At 47.5% G+C, this 14,751-nt stretch overlaps 1 protein-coding gene across 1 annotated transcript in view; it reads left to right on the forward strand.

Annotated features, from left to right (window-relative positions):
- Positions 1–14,751, forward strand: part of LOC146341333 (vomeronasal type-2 receptor 26-like) — a 53,365-nt gene that overhangs the window by 19,603 nt on the left and 19,011 nt on the right. The window lies entirely within an intron of this gene.

Raw genomic sequence — 14,751 nt, forward strand, 5'->3', positions numbered from 1 at the left:
AAATAAGGGGAATGCAAATAGCATAGTGGATGCTGTTTGCGTTCCCCCTTATTTTCACCGTCTTAGTCTACGTAAATATTTACATAGACTAAGACAGCCAAAAATAAGGAACGCAAATGGCGGCGGCTGTGGCCGCCACCATTTGCGTACACGTTGGGTTTTTTTTGAGCCTGATGTGATAGGCTACGTAAGTCTTTATGTAGCCCATCACAGCTGACTACAGGGACACAAACGGTGGCAGCTACAGCCACCACCATTTGCGTCCCTGCTAGCCAGTGGCCGGATGTCTGGCTACTGGCGGAGCCAGCCAGCGGCTCTGCGGAATCCCCGTGGAGCGGAGCTGGCCAGCCAGGATTCTGGGGGGAGGGAGGGAGCGCCTCCCCCCCAGCAGAATCCAGCGGAGCCAGGTAAGGGGGATCTCGTACATCCCTAGTGGCAGATAGCTTTTGCCACAAACCATCTCTATCTACAAGGTCAAAAGCTGAACTAAAATCCACAAAAGTAACAAATAACTCTTTTCTATCATGCTGAGAATATTTCTGTATTACATGATGGAGAATAAAACACTGGTCTACTATAGGGATGGGAGAGAATTTCTCCCCGAAACTTCGGGGGGCCGAATACGTTGGCACTCGGTCCCCCCGAAGTTTCGGGGAGAAATTCTCCCCCATCCCTAATTTGTCGTGCATACTCATTCTTATTCTGGTGCAGGAGATTTTTATACTCTTTGCGCAAGCTGATGTAGACAGTAAAATTTTCTAAGGAGTCTTCTTGCCTCAGTCTCCTGATAGCTCCTGCCAGCCTAGCTTCCTAGCAATGCCAAGAGAAAAATTGCAAGAAGACCCAAGAGAGAAGCCCTGACTCAGAAATATTCCCACAGGGGCGGTAAACCTAACAAGGGAATAAAGAAGCTAACATCCTGCTACAGTACTTCTAATAGTCATTTCAATTTTAAGAGATTGTTTAGTCGCATGGACAACAAAGTTTAGGGAAAAAATGATATCCCTAACAAGGAAAGATGTCTCAGAGCTCTTGGAGGAAGAAAAACTCTTTGTTGCATCTTCCTGCTCTACCCCCAGTAGTCGAGGACCCTGACCCGCAGGCAGCAATTACCAACCTTTTGTCACTCAACCCAGCTGATGTAAAATTACTACCTAATGATCCTCCCTCGCCTGGAGGCCTAGGCATAGATGGAATCATCTGCATGACTAAATTGCCTTTGGCAGCAAAACCATCTATAACACTTCTAAAATACCAGCTGGTCCTCTGTAATTTTCCAAGGCCAAGCAGCAAATTGTCTCAAACTGAAAAGAAGTATTATTTTTTACAAAACCTTAGTGACATAGGGCTAGGTTTTCTGTCAGTTTTTGACATAGAGGATGTGGAAGATCTGTCCTTTGACTACCCTAATTTTGGGATAAAAACAATCTTCACTAAAACTTCCACTGTGCACTCTATCCTCACATATAGGGGGGCTTTTGCCAGTGTTGGGATACAGGTGCAAAGTCATGTTTTAAACACCTGGACCCAACCTTTGATTGAAGGATTGTCTGTGAAATGTCAGGATACTGACACCTATAGACAAGAGACCCTCCTGACTCCGACCCCCTTTGTCAAAAAACAGTCAACTCTGATAAACTTTGACTCTAACAGTTTAATAAATCTAGATCATTATGATAATGAGATTAGTCAAAGAGTTAGATTTTACCAGGCATACGAATAAGAATCCTCTCTGTATGGCCCACTGGACTGAGAGCCAATATGATATAGACTCTGGTGAAGAATTCTCTCCAATTGAACAACCATTGACTTCTGTGATACCTGAAGAAGAAACTTTAATTGATATATTCTATGACCTGCCAGTAATGGAACAACAGTCAATTACTACCAGGCTCCATGCACTGTTGAAAAGATTAGCCAAAGGCCACCCTGCTTTGGACCCTTCGCAAAAGCCTTTTCAGGTTCCAGCTCTACAATCAGATGATATCGGCCACACAGAATTACTGAAACCATCTAATTTAAACCCCTTGGAGAAAAAGGCTGCAGATGAGCAAATCACAATACAGCCGCAGCACTGCCTGACAACATCCTCCTTGCCACTTTTTGCTATTGAGCCTCTCAAGTTCACCTCTTTAGGAAAATCTAATTTAATTGAGCTGGGATACTTTCAAACCAAAGTTCAAAAAGTTGCAGCAGAAATAAAATTACCACTCCGCTTTCCTGCACAGACTCTGAAAAAAAGGGCCACTGTCCCATCCCACCTTCAAACAATGCACCATGCAGAACAGAACTGTATAGCTGACGGACACTTCACAGGGCTAGAATTTGCATGCGAACGGCAGTCAGCTCCACCCTCTCAGACCCCAACAATAGACAGGCCATGTGGAGATAGGGATAGCAGAATTATATCTGAAGCAACAGGACTCCATAAACAAGCTGCTGTCAGCATTATGAGGGCTGGTCCATGCTAACTATCGTCCTCTCCACAGGTTGGCACTGCTATTTCTATGAGATTACTCTCTTGGAATGTTGCAGGATGGGCCTCCAAGCTGTTAGATGAGAATTTTTTTTAAAAATTGCACTCAGTTTGAAGTTCTTTTTATTCAAGAAACCTGGGCTACCACTACGGCTGTTTCCACTTTTCCAGGATACCTTGTGTATACACAACCAGCTAGCAAATCAGATAGTAGAGGCCATGGGGTGGTCTAGCAACGAAGGTTTCAGTGGATAATAACCCAAACATTTTACAGCTTGATGTAAGCGATAGTAGTTACAACTTAATTCTTCAGGTGGATTGGCCTTCAGGTCTGACCTTTTTTTTTAGTAAATGTCTATTCTCCCCTGCAGAATTCAAAGTATGAAGATACCTCCATATGGAATGAACTTGATCGGGTCCTCTCCACCTTATTTGAAATACAGGCTGACCCAAAAATCTTGATAGCAGGTGATATGAATGTTAGAATAGGAAAAAACAACTGTAAAATCGGTGAGAAAATGGGACTTATTCCAGACGAACTGGCTTCTCTCCCTACTAGAAACTCTAAGGATTTGGGGCTTAATAAAGCTGGTCAATTGCTCTTTGCTCTTGTTGTTAAGTTTCACTTAAATATATGTAATGGGACAGATATAGACCCAGATTCGAACTTATAGACATATATTGCCCCAAGGGGCAGGAGTGTGACAGATTTTATGTTCCTCTCACAATCGGCTGTATTCTTTTTCAACAATTTTAAAGTCCTTACTAGACCAGAGAGTGATCACATGCCAATTCAGATGTGTCTTTCATTACCAACTGGAAAAGTTCCCCTAGTTTTTGCTTCTGCAAATAATTTAATAACCCAGGGAGAAAAAAGACTGTGTTGGAATGGGAAGCTGCAAGAAGAAATAAACTTACTTCTAGCAACCCCCAAGATGTTATCTTTGAGAGATGACTATTTTTACCTCCCTAGACCCCCTGGGAATTTATGGGAAAATAGTGAAAGAACTTAGACCATTTGTGGTCACTACTAAAGCTCCTTTTCTAGGCCTGCACACTAGTCAAGGCTGGTTTGATAAATGTTGCTCTTGTTTTTTAGTATGATGACTCCAAGTATTAGCCAAGATGAGTTTGCGTTAAATGTTTGTCAGTAGGTGGGTAGAGCATAGCCAGTATTGCATTCAGGAAGGGAATTGGGGCAAAGGTCCAGGACCCCACACAATGCTTTTGTTTAGCTTTAACTCTCAAAACCATTAGGGGCCAAGATAACTGAAGGACAACATACTTCCATTTGAACCTGCCCACATTGTTGCATCTCTTTCAAAGGCCCAGTTACATGTTGCACCAATAGAGGTGAGGTTGATAAGGATGAGAATGTACCATTATTCCTTGTCTCTCCTTTCTGTTTTTTAACGCATAACAGATCCATAAGAGGACCCCTCCTCATATTCCATGACTGCTAAGTTTTCTCAGGAGTCTTTGGTGAGGGACTTTGCCTTTGCATGAGGGACTTTTTCTGTGTTTCTTCGTGATACGTAAATATTTATGTAGCCTATCACGAGAAGAGTAGTGACGAAATGGCATAGCAGATGCCATTTGTGTCCCTGCTCTTTGCCATGATAGGCTATGTAAATACTTACATAGTATATACTTACATATGTAAATACTTACATAGCCTATCATGGCTAAAACAGGGACGCAAATGGCATCTGCTATGCCAGATGCCATTTGTGTCCTCAGACCAGGGCAGCGGACGGCAGCGGATGGACCCAGACCAGCTGGCGGCAGGTAGAGTCCATCTGGGGAGAATCTTGTGAGGTGGAGGGGGGTAATAGTCCATTCTGCCACAGACTCCAGGGGGCCAGATTCTAAAGAATCCGGCCTCATTGGAGTCCATGGCGGATTTCTCTGCCATCCCTAGTCAGGCAGGATGGTAGGCAGCAGGGTGGGTGATACACCATCAGCATCCCCAATCTGTCTCTGTGGCCCAACACCAGGTGCAACCCCTCAAGGACTGCTCCAAGGTAGAGTGGTCTCCTGGTGATAGAGATGGAAGTTCTATGAACCACAGCAACCCCCCCCCCAGCCTTCCAACCTATGTTGGGGCTGCACTGAGTACCCAGGTGGGCAGAGCTGAGTCAGGTTAACTCCACCAAGCTCACCCACCCAACTCATTTGCCTTGCCCCAAGTGACCTAAGGCGTCACCTGGATCAACAGCTCTCTCCAGTGGAAAATCCCCAAGAGCATTCAGAAATCCATTGGATTCCATCAGTCTCCTGGGGTGGACCATCTGAATAGTTCCCCCACCCCCAGGGTAGGAGAGTAATGTCATAAGTTCAAATCTCACCAGGAAATGGTCCGACCATGACCATGGGGTTACTTTAGCCCCCCAATCTTCAGACTACCCATCTCACAAGTTGGAGCAAAAAACAAATCAAGGGTGTGCCCTGCTTCACGTGTTGGGCCGATGACATCCTGAGACAGCCCCATGGTTGTCATGGAGGCCATGAAGTCCTGAGTTGGAACTCTGGAGACAGCCTCAGCATGGAGGTTGAAGTCACCCAGAACCACCGTCCTGGATTCCTCTAACACCACACTTGCAACTGCCTCAGCCAGCTCAGTCAGGGACGATGCTGGTCAGCAGTGTAGGCAGTACACCAGCAACATCCCCAATCTGTTTCTATGGCCCAACAGGAGGTGCAACCCCTCAAGGCCTGCTCCAACATGGCATGGTTTCCTGGTGATAGCGATGGAGGTTCTATGAACCACTGAGACTCCTCCCCCCGGGCACTCCAACATATGTTGGGGCTGCACTGAGTACCCAGGTGGGCAGAGCTGAGTCACATTGACTACACCCAGCTCACCCACCCAACTCATTTGCCTTGCTCCAAATGACCAAGGGGATGAAGTCGAGTAAACCTTTGATTTCCCCATAATCCCTAATTAGTTTTCTCTGTCAGAAGCTTCCTGGAGGTGAGATCAGCTCTTAGAACAATCATGTAACACTTTGGGAGTGGGGGCAGGGGTTGGGTGGGCGCCTGGAGAACCCAGATGGGGGTGGGTTTGCACATCCCTAGGCCTAGCAGCATCCTGTTTGAAGAAATATAGGGAACTGTAGTTCACAAGGTTACTGATCAATGTGGTCGTGGAACATGGTGCAGAACCCCTTTCATCCCAAGGGCTAGTTGCCATTTTGGAGATGCTCCCCAGGGCTGCATTCCAGTTGTAGGCTGGGCCAAAGGCAAAACAGTGGAGACCCAGTGCCAAGATCCCTTACTGCCCTTTAAGCCCTTTAGCTTAAAGCCCTTACTGCCCATCACTAAGCTTTAGGAGAGGCATTTCCACCTTTTGGAATGGGAGAAATTGCACAAAACCTAGAAAACCATCAAAGAATGAGTGGTTGGGGGAAAGGAGTGGGGAAAGGGTATGGGGCCTTCTGGAAAGCCTTTGAGGGGTTCAAGGAGATCCTCATTACTGCTAATTATGTCTTAAAGGGTTTTTGTTTCCCCCCCTCAGATTAAGTGTCACACATGATATTCCAGTCTTGGCCTTGCACAAATAAAACCAAATTGTGCTGGCTGTGAACATGCTAGAGGAACCTTGAACATTTTCATGTGAGCAAGATGACAGTAACCACAACTGACACCCTGTGACAGGCAAGCGAGGTAAAAAAATAATTGCCCAGTGCACAATCCACCTATATGGAATCAGAGTACGCTGCAGGGGTCACTGCAGTGAGCTGTCATGTGCCCTGAGCAGATGATTTGAGACACAAACACTGCCTGGATGGGATGAACCATGGGACTAGATTTCACCCTTGCCAGCCTGAGCTGCATCCCATTGTTTTGGAAGGGATGCAGATTGGATTGCATTTGGTTTTCTTTCCCATGGGACCAGCCATCCCCAACCTGGTGCCCAGCAGATGTGGTGGACTGCAAGTCCAATCTCCCCCAGCCAAGCATGGCCAATCCATGCTGGCTGGAGGGAATGGGAGTCATGATCCAACTTGGCTGCTGGAGACCCAGATGGGGAAGATGGCACTAGGCTCTTCTTGACATTAGAACTCACTGCGGAGGGAAAACGCCCGGGTTTGACTCCCAGGTCTCAGGTTCTTCACCCAGGTGTATGGAATTCTGCAGCAGCAGTGAACTAAAGCATAATGGTGACCCAGTTGCCAGATGGTACCATGCATTTCTTAATTTAAAACATTTATATCCTGCCCTATATCTTTAAGATCTCAGGGGGGAGTACAGATAAGATCAGATTAGACAGTATATATATATATATATATATATATATATATATATATATATATATATATAAATTTAAATGGCTAAAAACATATTAAACCATTAAAGGAGTGAATACCAATTAAAATCTAAAGCAATGCCACAGTTAAAGCAGTGTGCTACTTTCGGAGTGCATTTAGCCCTCAAAGGCTTTGGTAAAAAGCCATGGTTTTCCTTGACGCCAAAATGAAACCAGTGTCTACACCAATTGGGCCTCCAAGCGGAGGGCCTTCCACAACTGGAATCATTAGTTGGGGGGGGTAGGGCATGGATCCTGACATGGGCCAGGATCCTGCTGTCTGATTCCCCCTTCCTGGCCTGCATGCCAGGAGTGCTGGTAACAGATGCCAGGGCCAGGGGCACACCATGGCACGGACCACTACTGTGAACCCCTTTCCATGAAAGCCTGGGGAAGGAGCCTGGGGAAGGAGGACCAGCCAGCAGCTGCACCGGGTGATCCTGAGCCTGAGCCTGCTTCTGCCCCCGCCCACAGGTACTTAAGGCGGGGCTGCCAGAGGCAGTGCCTCAGTGTGCGCGTCGGCGTCGACCAAGTGCAACGCTAAGTGTGCACTTAGCGTCGCACTTGGAGTTGTGTAGGACCTGAAGACCTACCCACCTGCTTCTCCAGAGACACCAGCAGCCACAATACCAGCAGCAAATAGCAGCAGCAGAGGGCAGCAGCTTTAAAGACAAGGGGAAAGGGGCAAACGTGGACTTTAACTGCTGCTTCTTAGCTGCTGTTCTCTTTCATCTCTTTCATCTCTTTTATCTTTTATATTCTTTTAAACTGTTGTGCTATTTATATCTTAACATTTTAATATGTGCTTGGGAGGACTATTGGGCAACTCAGGGAGTCAGAGAGGTGCCACCATAACTGTGGTCACGGGCAGGGGGAGGTATGGCGTTGGGGGATTAACAGGCCAGATGAGGAGAAGAGGGGCTAGACACCTTACAGCTGTCCTCTCTTCTGGTTCTCCCCCCAACCTGATGGTTCCTGGCAGCCTTACCAGTCTGCCCTCGGGTCTGGTGGTGCTGCTGCTGAATGCCAGGTCGGTCCAAAATAAAATTTCCCTCATCCATGATTTGATTGTGGATGAGGGGGCTGACCTGGCATGTATTACTGAGACCTGGGTGGGGGAACTGGGAGGGGTCACTCTCTCCCAGCTGTGCCCTCCTGGGTACTCGGTGCAGCACCAACACCGACTTGAGGGTCAGGGAGGGGGGGTTGCCATGGTCTATAGGAATTCAATCTCCCTCTCCAGGCTTCCTGCTCATTCTAACGCAGATATTGAGTGTTTGTACCTTGTGTTGGGAACCCGGGACAGATTGGGGATTCTGTTGGTGTACTGCCCACCCCGCTGCCCATCAGACTCCCTGCCTGAGCTGACGGAGGTGGTCTCGGACTTGGTGATGATGGTCCTGGGGGATCTCAACTTCCATGCTGAGGCTGCTGTATCTGGGGCGGCTCAGGACTTCATGGCCGCCATGACAACTATGGGGCTATCCCAACATGTCATCGGCCCAATGCATACAAAAGGACACACGCTTGATCTGGTTTTCTCGACTGGGCAGGAGGATGGTGATCTGAAAGTAGAGGAATTAACATCTGTCCCTTTGTCATGGTCAGATCACTTCCTGCTGAGGTTTAGACTCCTGGTGGCCTTTCCCCTCTGCAAAGGTGGGGGACCTATTAAAATGGTCCGCCCCCAGAGATTAATGGATTCCGATGGATTCCAGAGGGCTCTGGGGGATTTTCCTGCTGGTATGGCTGGTGCTCCTGTCGAAGCCCAGGTCGCTCTGTGGAATGCAGAGATGACTCGGGCAGTTGACACGATCGCGCCCAAGTGACCTCTCCCTCTGAGCAGAGCCCGGCCAGCTCCTTGGTATACACCTGAGCTGAGGGCAATGAAGCAAGAGGGGAGATGGCTAGAACGCAGGTGGAGGAAAACTCGTGCTGAGTCTGACTGAACACAGGTAAGAGCCCACTATCGAGCCTACTCTGTGGCGGTGAGGGTGGCAAAGAGACAGTTTTTTTCCACCAGCATTGCATCTTCTCAGTGTCGTCCACCGGAGCTTTTCTGAGTGGTTTGCGGCCTGTTGCATTCTCGGCCAGGGAGAGAGACAGTGGAACCCTCGGTAGCACGCTGTGACGAGTTTGCACGGCACTTTGAGGATAAAGTCGCTCAGATTCGTCATGAATTGGTTGTTGTTGTTGTTCAGTCGTTCAGTCGTGTCCGACTCTTCGTGACCCCATGGACCATAGCACGCCAGGCCTTCCTGTCCTGCGCTCTCTCCCGGAGCGTGCTCAAGTTCATATTCATTGCATCCGTGATGCTATCTAGCCATCTCATCCTCTGCCGTCCCCTTCTCCTTTTGCCTTCACCATTAATGCAGTTCCATTGGTAGAGGCGTTCAGAGCACCGTCTGGTCCAGTTTTATTGGATGAGTTTCAGTTACTGAGGCCTGAGGATGCAGACAAGGTGCTTGGCCAAGTCCGATTGACCACTTGTGTGCTTGACCCTTGCCCTTCATAGCTTATTAAATCAAACAAGGAGGGGTTGTCCGGCTGGGTCCAGGAGTTTGTAAATTCCTCCTTGAGAGAGGGAGTGGTGCTTGCTGCTTTAAAAGAGGCAGTAATTAGACCACTCCTGAAAAAGCCTAATCTGGACCCAGAGGATGTTAACAATTATAGGCCAGTGGCCAACATCCCCTTCCTGGGCAAGGTGCTTGAGCGGGTGGTTGTAGGACAGCTCCAGGCACTCTTAAATGAAACGGATTATCTAGATCCATTTCAATCGGGCTTCAGGCCTGGTTTTGGAATGGAAACTGCCTTGGTCACCCTGTGGGATGACCTCTGCTGGGAGAGGGACAGAGGGAGGGTGACCCTGTTGATTCTCCTGGACCTCTCAGCGGCTTTCGATACCACCGACCATGGTACCCTTCTGGATAGGTTGTCTGGGTTGGGGGTAGGAGGCACTGCACTACAGTGGTTCTGCTCCTACTTGGATGGCCGATTCCAGAAGGTGGTGCTGGGGGATTATTGCTCTGTGCCATGGCAATTGTGCCATGGGGTTCCACAGGGCTCTATTTTATCCCCCATGCTGTTTAACATCTACATGAAACCACTGGGGGAGGTTATCCAGAGGTGTGGACTGAGGAGCCATCAATATGCAGATGACACCCAGCTCTACCTCTCTTTTATATCAAAACCAGGTGAGGCAGTGACTGTTCTGAATCAGTGCCTGGGCACGGTAATGGACTGGATGAGGGCCAATAAACTGAAACTCAATCCAGACAAGATGGAGGTACTGTTCGTGGGTGGTTCGTCTGCCCGGCTAGGTGATATTTAACCTGTTCTGGAGGGGGTTGCACTCCCCCTAAAGGATCAGGTTCATAGTTTGGGGGTGCTCTTGCATCCAGAACTGTCACTTGAGGCACAGGTGAACTCAGTGGCATGGAGCACTTTTTATCAGCTTAGGCTGGTATACCAACTACGCCCTTATCTGGACAGAGATAGCCTTGCTACAGTTATCCATGCTCTGATAACTTCTCGTCTGGATTACTGCCATGCGTTATACGTGGGGCTGCCTTTGAAAATGGTCCGGAAACTTCAGCTGGTCCAAAATAGGGCAGCAAGATTGTTAACAGGGACTGGCCTGCGAGCTCATATTACGCCAGGACCTTTCCAGCTGCACTGGCTGCCAGTCCATTTCCGGGCCCGATTCAAAGTGCTGGTGTTAACATTCAAAGCCCTGAATGGCTTGGGGCCAGGTTACCTGAAGGACCGCCTCCTCCCATATGTGCCTGCCTGGACCTTAAGATCATCCTCAGCGGCCCTTCTCCGTGAGCCCCTGCCAAAGGAAGTGAGGCGGGTGGCTACTAGGAGGAGGGCTTTTTCTGCTGTGGCACCCTGGCTCTGGAATGAGCTCCCTAGTGAGGTTCGCCTGGCGCCTACATTGTATTCCTTTCGGTGCCAGGTGAAGACCTTTTTATTTTCCCAGGCATTTTAGCATTTTAGCTTTCTAAATTTTTATCTTTGCTGTTTTAAATCTGTATTTTAAACTCCTGCACTGCTGCTAGGTTTTATTGTGGTTGTATTGTAATATTGTGGTTTTAATGTTCTGTAGGTTTTAAATGGTTTTATTGTGTGTTGCTTGGATTTAGTTTTTGTGAACCGCCCAGAAAGCTTCGGCTATTGGGTGGTATAGAAATAAATAAATAAATAAATAAATAATAAAATAAAATAAAGCCAGACCTGACCAACCTGCAGCCCCCATGCTGGCCTGGTCTTGGTGCCACATCCCCAGGATCCCTTACAGGAATCCCCATTGTGGGGGAGTGGGTGGCCTAATCCCGCTTCCCCTCACCAGTGGATCCAGCCCAGTGCCTCTCACGCCAACAGAGTTCTGACATACATTATAAAATGAAGCATCTCCAAAGACATTACTGATAGTCCAGATCAACTTCGTTACAATGGAATTACTCCCGCAACAGGGAAGACAAAGCAAACCAAAACTGCATGGCTTCATTAACTGGCAACTACTTCTGCCACTTCTTCACTTCTACTTCTTTCCAGCTCTACAATATCTTTTGAAGGTGTGATGAACAGAGCTGTACACAGGATTGCAAGTGTGGTTGCACCACAGATTTATGTAGGGGCGATATGATATGGGCAGTTTTACGCTCAATTTCTTTCCTCATCATGCCCACCACGGAGTTTGCCTTTTTTATGGTGGCCCCACATTGGGTAGACATTTTCACCAAGCTGTCTACCACAACCCCAAGATCTCTTCTTTCCTTGGCCACCACTTGCTCAGATCCCATCAGGTTATACCCGAAGTGGGTTCTTTTGCCCCAATGTGCATCACTTCATGCTTGCTTACATTGAACTGCATTTGCCTTTTTGATGCCCGTTCTTCCAATTTGGAAAGATTGTTTTGGAGCTCCTCCAAACCCATTTTTGTTTTACCCACCCTAAATAATTTGCTGTCATTGGCAAACCTGGCCACTTCACTATTCACTCCGAATGCCAGGTCATTTATTAAGAAGTTAAAAAGCATTGGTCCCAATACAGATCTCTGTGGGGGCCCACTATTTACATCCTGCATTGGGAGAATGTACCACTTATTCCTACCCTCTGCTTTCTGTTCTTTAACCAGTTACTGATGTATAAGAGGATGTCTCCTCATATTCCATGACCAGTAAATTTGCTCAAGTGTCTTTGGTGAGGGACTTTGTCAGCATTTCTTCCTAGGTTGCAACAGCTGGGATTCTTTAGCTTGGAAAAAGAAGGGTAATAGGAGACTTGATAGATCTATACAAAATTATGCATGGTGTGGAGAAAGTGGATAGGGAGACATTTTTCTGCCTCACTCAAAAGTCTAGAAACCAGGGTCAACCTGTGAAACTGATTGGTGGGAGATTCAGGACAGAGAAAAGGAAGTACTTCTTCACACAGTGCAGAGTAAAACGATGGCATTCTCTAGCACAGGAAGTAGTGATGTCCACCAATTTGGATGGCTTTAAAAGGGGGTTGGACAAATTCCTGGAGGTAAGGCTATCAATGGCTATGAGTCTTGATGGCTACCTCTAGTACCAGAGGCAGTGAGCCTATGTACACCAGTTCCTGGGGAACATGAGTGGGAGGGTGCTGTTGCGCTCATGCCCTGCTTGTGGGTTCCTGGTCAATTGCTGGTTGGCTACTGTGCGAACAGACTGTGGGACTAGATGGTAGGGATGGCGGAGAATTTCTCCCCGAAACTTTGGGGGGCCGAGCGCCAACGTGTTCCGCCCCCCGAACAAGTTTCGGGGAGAAATCCTCCACCCCCCCGCCCCCCGCCCCCCCCCGGGACGGGACTTACCTTCCCTGAATGTCCCTCCCGGCGGCGGGTCTGGCTGGCGGTTCGTCCGGTGTTCGAGCGGGGCGGGAGCGGCAGCCGGTCTTTCGACCGGCTGCCACCCCTGCCATTGCAATGAAAGAAAAAAAAAAACCCTCCCCTGATAGGCTACGTGACGATTCACGTAGCCTATCATGGCAAGATTTGCAAAGTCAGCCATGATAGGCTACGTGAATCGTCACGTAGCCTATCACGGGTGACTTAAAAAAAAAAAAAAAAAAAAGTGTGTACGGATAATGGAGGCCCCCATAGGGAGCCGCCATTCGCGTTCCTTATTTGGTCGCTGTAGTCTACGTCAATGTTTACATAGACTAAGGCGAAAATAAGGGCAACGCTATTTGCGTTGCCCTTATTTTCGCCGTAGTCTACGTAAACATTGACGTAGACTACAGCGACTAAATAACGAACGCGAATGGCGGCTCCCTATGGGGGCCGCCATTCGCGTACGCGCTTTTTTTTCTTTTTTTTTTAAAGTCACCCGTGATAGGCTACGTGATGATTCACGTAGCCTATCACGGCTGACTTTCCAGATCTAGCCGTGATAGGCTATGTGAATCGTCACGTATCCTATCAGGGGACATGTTTTTGTTTTTTGTTTTACTTTCGTGTTCGCGGCCGGGCGAGGCGGGAAGCCTCCTCCCCGGCCTGAATTTCGGCCGGGCGAGGCGGGAAGCCTCCCCCCCTGGCCTGAATTTTGGCCAGGCGAGGCGGGAAGCCTCCCCCCCCCGGCCTGAACTTCGCGGGGGGAGCAGCGAAGCGCTCCCCCCCACCGCGAAAAAGCTGCGAGAAAAGGTAAGTGACTTTCATTCACCCCTACTAGATGGACCCTTGGTCTGATCCAACATGGCTCTTCTTCTGTTCTTAGGAAGAACATTTGTTAATTTAAAAATAGAAAATACAAAGTGGGAGGGGCAGGGCACCTTAGTGGGTGCCAATGAAGTTGTACAGGGTTGCTCTGCTGCCCATGGTCACAATGTTGCCTCCCCACCGACTACAAGCCTGGTTGTCTATTGGATCCAGGTTGGAAGATTATATTTCACAAAATGCAGAAAAAAATGGTTTGGACGGTGTTCCTCTCACAGTTGTTTTGAACTTTATATGTCCAATCTTTATGGGGAAGGGATTTGTTTATGTATTATTATTATTATTAATATCCCGCCTTTTCCCCAATACTGGGACTCAGTATGTATTGTACATGTGTTTGGCTGGAATGTTTGTAGCCATTTACAATTAGCATCACTGTGTAGTCATTTGCAATGAGTAAACTCGAAGATTTTACTTTGATGGAATCTGCACAAAATTCGAGGAAGTTAGAAAACTGGTCAGCAAGTGTGTGGAATCCCACCAACAGGGGAAAAACCAGTCAGCAGCAGAATCCATTGGTTGGATTCATGAAAGTCTGAACTCATTTGGTACCATTGTGGATTTCTCCAACATCCCTAGCTGTGGACCATAGGCCACTCATCTTCATTGGCAATCATGACTGAATGAGTCCACACACATACTAATTAGAATTGTGCATCTGTCCTCCTCCTTCATTGTCCATTCAGAAGAAGGCACTGCCATCAAATCTGAATAAAATGGCTATGAACCATCTCTGGGGGTTGTGTTTGGATGGGAAAAAGGAGGAGATTGCTTGTAGTATGGAATATTAAGGAAAGTTGAGAAAACATGACATGACAGCTGGAATCATGTGGACAGCTGCAAAAGGGAGATGAAAAGGTGGGAATTAGCAGAGTGGTAATGCATTTAAGAGATTACTACCTCCCATCACTTTCATTTTATTATTATTATTATTATTATTATTATTATTATTATACTTATTTATTTCTATACCGCCCAATAGGCGAAGGTCTCTGGGTGGCTCACAAAAATAAAGCCCCCAATGTTCAGGATCAAACAATCTATAATATGAAAGCTAAAAACCACAAAATAACAGTACAACCACAATAAAACCTAGCAGCAATGCAGAGATTGAAAATACAGATTTAAAACACCAGAGCTAGAAGATTAGGAAGCAAAAATGGTAAAATACTGGGAGGATAAAAAGGTCTCCACCTGGAACCAGAAGGAGTACAAGGGAAGCGC

The sequence above is a fragment of the Heloderma suspectum genome, chromosome 6 (genome assembly GCF_057233095.1).
Source record: "Heloderma suspectum isolate Gila_16-S chromosome 6, 16-S_ref, whole genome shotgun sequence".
In the NCBI taxonomy this organism is placed as follows: domain Eukaryota; kingdom Metazoa; phylum Chordata; class Lepidosauria; order Squamata; family Helodermatidae; genus Heloderma; species Heloderma suspectum.